Source organism: Sapajus apella, unplaced genomic scaffold (genome assembly GCF_009761245.1).
Source record: "Sapajus apella isolate SASKATOON/1434 unplaced genomic scaffold, GSC_monkey_1.0 scaffold56, whole genome shotgun sequence".
Lineage (NCBI taxonomy): Eukaryota > Metazoa > Chordata > Mammalia > Primates > Cebidae > Sapajus > Sapajus apella.
In genome coordinates this window covers 8,365,465-8,372,534 of record NW_022436996.1, presented here as the reverse complement: position 1 = coordinate 8,372,534, position 7,070 = coordinate 8,365,465, and positions in this window count along the sequence as shown.

The following is a 7,070-nucleotide window of genomic DNA, read 5'->3' as shown; positions in this document are numbered from 1 at the left end:
GGGCCCCTGGGGAGTAGGAAGGGCCTGAAAATCTCTCAGTGGGGAGGGACTGGGCTGGTCCTTCCTCTGGCACATGGAAGCCTGCTGGGGGATGGCAGGGTCCCCTGAGATAGGGTTTAAAGCATGTGGGTTCAAGAGAACCTTAGTTTATAGGAGTAGTGAAAACTGTGTCCATGTGTGGGGTGAGAGAGGCTTCTGGAGAGGGCGATGGTGGTGCACAGGCATCCGGAGAGGTGGGGGAGGCACTGGCTGAAGGACAGGTGACAGCTTCCGCTGCATGTGAGCACTTCCAGAAATTGTGGGGCGGGAAGAAGCATGTGGGGATCCTGGAGGGAGAATGGACTGTGTACAGTTCTAGGGACTGGGGAGGGCCCCATCTTGATGTGATCATGAGAACCGTATTTCAGGCTGGCAACGCCGGATCGCAGGCCGCTGCTTTTCCCACCTCCTGCCTGGTGCTCACTTGTGGTGTCTGCTGCCTCATGGCCGAGGCCTGTTTTTGTCCTTTCTGGCAATGCTCTTGGCTTTAACAGGGTTGAGGACATGCCATCCCAAAATATAGCGCCTTGGCATCAAGAAAACAGCAGAAGCAGGAAGGCCACGTTCCCCTTCCCCTCACCTGTCTCCCTTGAAGCAGGCCATAGACGTCTCAGATCTTCCTCTAAAGCAGATCATAAGATCCTCATTCCAGAAGCATCCTCCCTATCCCTGGAGAAAAGGAGTGTCCTACAGAGACCACAGGAAGAATCTGAACAAACAGCCCATGCTAGGTCCCCCAGTTCATTAGCATAAGTCACACCCTCTTGTCCTCCAATCACACATCTGCACGACTGTGCATGAAAACAGAGATTCTCCTGTTTATTTGGGTCTTTATTTCTGAAGGTTCCTGTGTCACATGAAATTTATATTAAATGCATTTGTATGCTGTTCTCTTGTTAATCTGGCTTTTATCACGGGGGTCTCATCCATGAACCTATTTTTTTTTAAGACAGAGTCTCGCTGTGTCGCCCAGGCTGGAGTGCAGTGGTGTTATCTTGGCTCACTGCAAGCTGTGCCTCCCGAGTTCAAGTGATTCTCCTGCCTCAGCCTCTCGCGTAGCTGGGGCCACAGGTGCCTACCACCACGCCTGGCTACTTTTTGTATTCTTAGTAGAGACGGGGTTTTCATGTTGGCCAGCCTGTTCTCGAACTCCTGATCTCAAGTGATCCACCGGCCTCGGCCTCCCACAGTGCTGGGATTACAGGCGTATGCCACAGCACCCGGCAGCCATGAACCGTTCCACAGGAATTAACTTGTTCTTCCTCTAGCTTCCTCAGCACTCTGCTCTGCAGGTGCCTCTCCTCAAGCTGCATGCGGACCCTGGGGCAGGGTGTACTGTGGCTGCTCATGGTTTTGCCTAGGGAATCTCTTAGTCAGAGTCTTTTCTCCTGGCTCTGCCTGTGAGCCTCTGTCTGTGAGCCCCTGTCCCTGAGCCCTGAGATGGCTTCCCCAGGCTGGGGCACATGCCCTGGTCCCATAGCTATGGGCTGAGTGGCAGAGGTCCCAGGCATCCATCTCAGAGGCTTATTCACAAGGGCATGGTGAGCGTTTCTTCTTGGAGGGGTGTCGACAGGCAGGCCTGGGCGCTCCCTGGCTTGTCTGGCTACTGCTCTGTGGTTTCTCCCTGCTCAGAGCCCATGCTCTGCCGGGCAAACTTGTCATTTGAAAAACTATCCTGCATGCCCTGCGTCCCCTTTTCTCCCGTTTTCTTGAGATTAATTTCTCATGTGTTGTTGGCTCAATCTCCAATTAAGGACAAATCACATTTGTGCATCATCTGCTGATTCACTTTCACAGCTGTGACTGGAGGGTGTGGATGTGGTCTTGCTGGCCCGAGGCCCCCAGTGTCTGATGTGGGGAGCTCCCGATGAAGAGATGGCGGGCCTGGTTGCATGAAGGTTGTCTTGATGGGATTCTTGCTCTGGTCATAGAGCTGGACTTGGGCAACCAAAATATCACTTGTAGAGCTCCTGAGGTTCCATATTGCCTCCCCCGGTGGGTAGATATTTATAGTAACTTCTCCCTCGTGCCTGGAGAGTATTATAAAATGGGAATGTTTTCTTGGCCGTTGTTGGAGCATCTTCAGGACATTTTACAATAAGAGAAAATCAAGAAACAGAGCCAGTTAATATGGCGGTCCTATTTTAGGCAATAAGGCGGCTTCCAACAGATACTACACGTCACTGGTAGGTCATATTCTGTGAACACGATGGATAGAAGTCATTAACAAAGACAGCAAATAAAAGCTTCCATGTTCTATGTTCAGGGTTTCCTTTCCCCCCTCCCCTGAAGCCTGAGCATACTCACGGCTGTGGCTGCAGCAGCGAAAGGAAAGAGCTCCCTTTTTTTTTTTTTTTTTAAGACAGAGTCCTGTTCTGTCTTCCCCCCTCCCCTCCCCTCCTCTCCTCTCCTCTTGTCTCACTCTGTCACCCAGGCTCGAGTGACATACTGGTGTCATCATGGCTCACTGCAGCCTCAGCTGCCTGGGCTCAAGGGATCCTCCCACCTTAGCATCCCAAGTAGCTAAGACTACAGGCATGTGCCATCATGCCTGGCTAATTAATCATTTTTTTTTTTTTTTTTGGTAGAGACATGTTCTCACTTTGTTGCCCAGGCTGGTACATTCAGGGATTTTGAAAACACATTTATTAGTAATTCAAATCAAAGAAAAATTGTGATGGAAATAATGAAATGTTTATGAATTAATGATTACTATGAAATGCTACATTTCAAAACTTGTGGATGCAACTAAAATCAATTAGAGGAAATGTTCAGTTTTAAATGTATTCGTTAGAAAAGAAGACATTTTGAAAATCAAAAAGTCAAGAGTTCTTTACAGGTGTGGGGTGGTTCACACCTGTAATCCCAGCACTTTAGGAGGCAGAGGCCGGAGGATTGCTTGCATCCAGGAGTTTGAGGCCAGCCTGGGCAACATAGCAAGATCCCACCTCTGAAAAAATATTAAAAATTAGCTGGGCATGGCGGCATGCACCTGCAGTCCTAGCTACTCGGAAGATCCCTTGAGCCCAGGAGTTTGAGGCTTCAGTGAGCTGTGTTTGCACCACTGCACTCTGGCCTGGATGACAGAGTGAGATGCTGTCTCTTAAAAAAAAATTCAACTTAAGAAGTTAGAAAAATAAGGCCGGGCGCGGTGGCTCAAGCCTGTAATCCCAGCACTTTGGGAGGCCGAGGCGGGTGGATCACAAGGTCAAGAGATCGAGACCATCCTGGTCAACATGGTGAAACCCCGTCTCTACTAAAGCTACAAAAAAAAATTAGCTGGGCATGGTGGCGCGTGCCTGTAATCCCAGCTACTCAGGAGGCTGAGGCAGGAGGATTGCCTGAACCCAGGAGGCGGAGCTTGCGGTGAGCCGAGATCGCGCCATTGCACTCCAGCCTGGGTAACAAGAGCGAAACTCCGTCTCAAAAAAAAAAAAAAAAAAAAAAGAAGTTAGAAAAATAACAGAATATATAGCCAAAGAAGGGTTACAGATTAATGGACTAGAAAACAAAATGACATTGAAGAGACTCAGTAAAACCAAAACTGGTTCTTTGAAAAGACAAAACAAACCTCTGCAAAAAGAAAAAAAAGAGGGAAGTCTCACATAACAATTCTAGGAATGAAAAGAAGATTATAACCATGGATACAATAGATTTCGAAAAATCATAACAAAATACTATGAACAATTTATGACTATGTTACATTGATATGAAATGGATTCTTTTCTAGAAAAGTATAAATTACTGAAAACAATCTAAATATACCTATAAGCATTAGAGTACTTGCATCAGTGGCCAAAAAGATAACCTTCATTCCCTCAAGTTAAATAAGCTAGGAGGCCCAGATAGTTTTACTGAAGAGGTTTGTACACCTTTAATGAAGAGATAAGCTTTCACGTACAAATGGTCCAGCGAGTAGGGGGGAAAACACATCCAACCTGGGAGGTGGAGGTTGCAGTGAGCCAAGATCGAATCACTGCACTCCAGCCTGGGCAACAGGAAGGTGTTATTCCACAAATAACAGGTTGATTCAACATCAGACGATCTATTAAATGTACCACTTCAGCAGATTAGTGGAGAAGAAAACATATGATTATCTCCACAGATGAGGAAAAAGCATTTGCTATAATTCAATTCAATTTAATTATAAAACAGAACCCAAAACAAAGAAAACAAAACAAAAACCAAACCACCCTCCTTCCAGGACTACCTCTGTCCTCTGCTCCCATCCGTTTCTCCCTTTCCTTGTCAAGCCATATCTTTCCTGCTCTTCTTTTTCCTTAAGAAACTCACACGCTGTCATGGGTAGTGCCTTTCCTTTGCTCCCTATGGATGGAATATTCTGGAACATTCTGTTCTCAGATCTTCCCAGGGCTCCCTCTTGTCACTTAGGTATCAGTCCCATCTCTGAATAACCAGCCCTCTGTTGCACATTGTCCACTTTTATTTCCGCCTGGACATTGATGATGGATAGTGCCTTGCTCATTTACATGCTTGCCCATGATCTCCGTGCTTTAAACGCGGGTGTCCAGGGCAATGGGACGCTGTCTTTCCGCTGCCCAGAACAACACTGGGCACATTTTAGGTGCCGAAGAAATGTTTGCTCCATTAACTGGCGCTGTTTCCTTGGCCATTATGGGGCCTTCTAAGGAAATCTTATAATGTGAGCAAGTCAAAGAGATTAATTTTTCAGACGTACTGAAATATTTGGGACTACATTTAACAGCAAAGTTGATAGGTTGCACTTTGTAGGCACGGTTTCAGATGTATTGGTTTTGATTTTGCAGCTTCTGTTTGGTATTTTGGGATGAAAACCACCTTTAACCTTCTCGTTATTTTACCAACCTCGTAAACTAGCCCCTTTGCCTGTCATCTCTAATGGAAAATGGACTTGTTTGGGGCAATTATGCCATGCTTGCCTCTCCTTCTTTGTGCCTCTAGTAAGTGGAATTTACTTCATTTTAAAAGTGCAGGTTGTGTGAGATTCTTCATTTGCTGGACGGCGCGGTAGGTAGGGAGGACCCAAGAGCTGAGTGTCACCGGAGGTGAGCAGGTGCACCACGCTGTGTAACAGGTGCCGGGGGGGAGAGCGGCGCCCTCTAGTGCACACTTTGAGATCTGCCGTGGAGTGAGTGGACGGACCCGCAGCCAAGGCTGTTTCTCCAGTGCTCTCAGGGGCCGCATTGATGTCAGAACGCAAACTTCGCCGTCAGGGACCAGGTGGGGGTCCAGTTCATATTTGCTGAATGAATTAATGTCTAGAACCATGAGCTTTTCGGACTGCCAGAAAAGCAGAGTCATAAAAATAAATGGTCCTGTTAGAGATGAAAGGAAGGTTGGGTTGACAGCTGAGGCCGAGGAAACAAGAAGATGAAGGAAGGCAGTTAGAAATGTGTTTCTCTTCTGGTTTAAAGAGGAAATAAGAAGGAAACGTAGGGTAACTTTCCAAAGAGAATTGGCCCAAAAGCCATCCGTGGAAGCTTGCTCACTAAGACCTACAACACGGAACAGGCCAGTCATGGGTCGACTGAGTGTGGTACCGACCCCCAGCCGTCTGCAGGAGGAGAAAGGCCGTGTGGAGAGGCGGTGGGAAGCTGAGACGCCAGCTGAAAAGCTGTGGCTTTCATCTGTAAGAACGTGTTTCAAATGTAGGTGTTTACTGGGGAAATTTGAACGCCAGTGGGATGTTTGATATTACAGAATTGTTATTTTTTTTTTTTGAGACGGGTCTCACTTTGTTGCCCAGGCTGGAGTGCAGTGAAGTGATCTCGGCTCACTGCAACCTCCGCCTCCCGGGTTCAAGCAATGCTCCTGCCTCAGCCTCCTGAGTAGCTGGGATTACAGGTGGCTGCCACCAAGCCCGGCTAATTTTTGTATTTTTAGTAGAGACAGGGTTTCACCGTGTTGGCCAGGTTGGTCTTGAACTCCTGACCTTAGGTGATCCGCCCCCCGTTGGCCTCCCAAAATGCTGGGATTACCAGTGTAAGCCACTGCGCCCGGCCAGAATGTTGTGCTTATGTTAATACGGGGACCCTTATCCTTCAGAGAGATGTACGGAATGAAACCCTGTCTGGGATTTGCTTCAGAATCATCTGGGGTGTGGGTGATGGTGGGGTTAGAGGTGACATAGCACTGACCCTGTGTTGATAATTTCGAAGGTGGGTGATAGGGAAAGTTCATTACACTTTGCTCTCCCATCGTCATGTGCTAGAATTTTCCCGTGATAAGTTAATGTATGTTTGTGCATGATATTTTTGTTCCTTTTGAAAATTTCTCTCTTAATACTCCTGAAAAAGCAAATGTGTTGGGGCAGGAGAGGAAATGTTTTTGGTTGAATCAAAATTTTTGTTTTGGACCATTTCCTTTGGCCCAGGAGAGCATGATGGCTGAGAAGTGGGAGAGGCTAAGAGGCTGGCTTGCTTAATTTATGTATGGGGTGTTTAAAAATAGTCCATTCAAGATTGGGAAAGGCGTTGACCGGGTGTGGTGGTGCGTGCTTGTATTCCCAGCTACTTGAGATGCTGAGCTGAGAGGATCACTTGAGCCCAGAAGTTTGAGGCTGTGGAGCTGCGATCACACCATTGCACTCCTGCTTGGGCAACAGAGTGAGACTCCATCTTTTTTAAAATAAGAAAGCTTGGGAAAGGCAAACTAATGAGATAATTGATCCAAATAATTTTTTGGTGTGGTTTAATTGATTGGAGGATGAATCCTCTTATCTTTTTTCTTTTTCTTTTTCTTCTTCACTGCCCCAGTCAAGGGAGAACCTACTTTTCTATATGCACTAGAAAATATGAAGTTTTCTAAATAATACTGAATAAATAGAAGTGCATCAAACACCTCTTTGCTGTCCATTGGATAGTTAAGTATGAATCAATTTTTGTTAAAAAATAGACTTTATTTTTTAGAGCAGTTTTAGGTTCACAGCAAAATTGAGCAGAAAGTGCAGCAATTTCTCATATACTCTAGCCCCACAGGCATAGCCTCCCCCACTACCAGAGTGGTACACTTCATACAATCGATGGATCTGC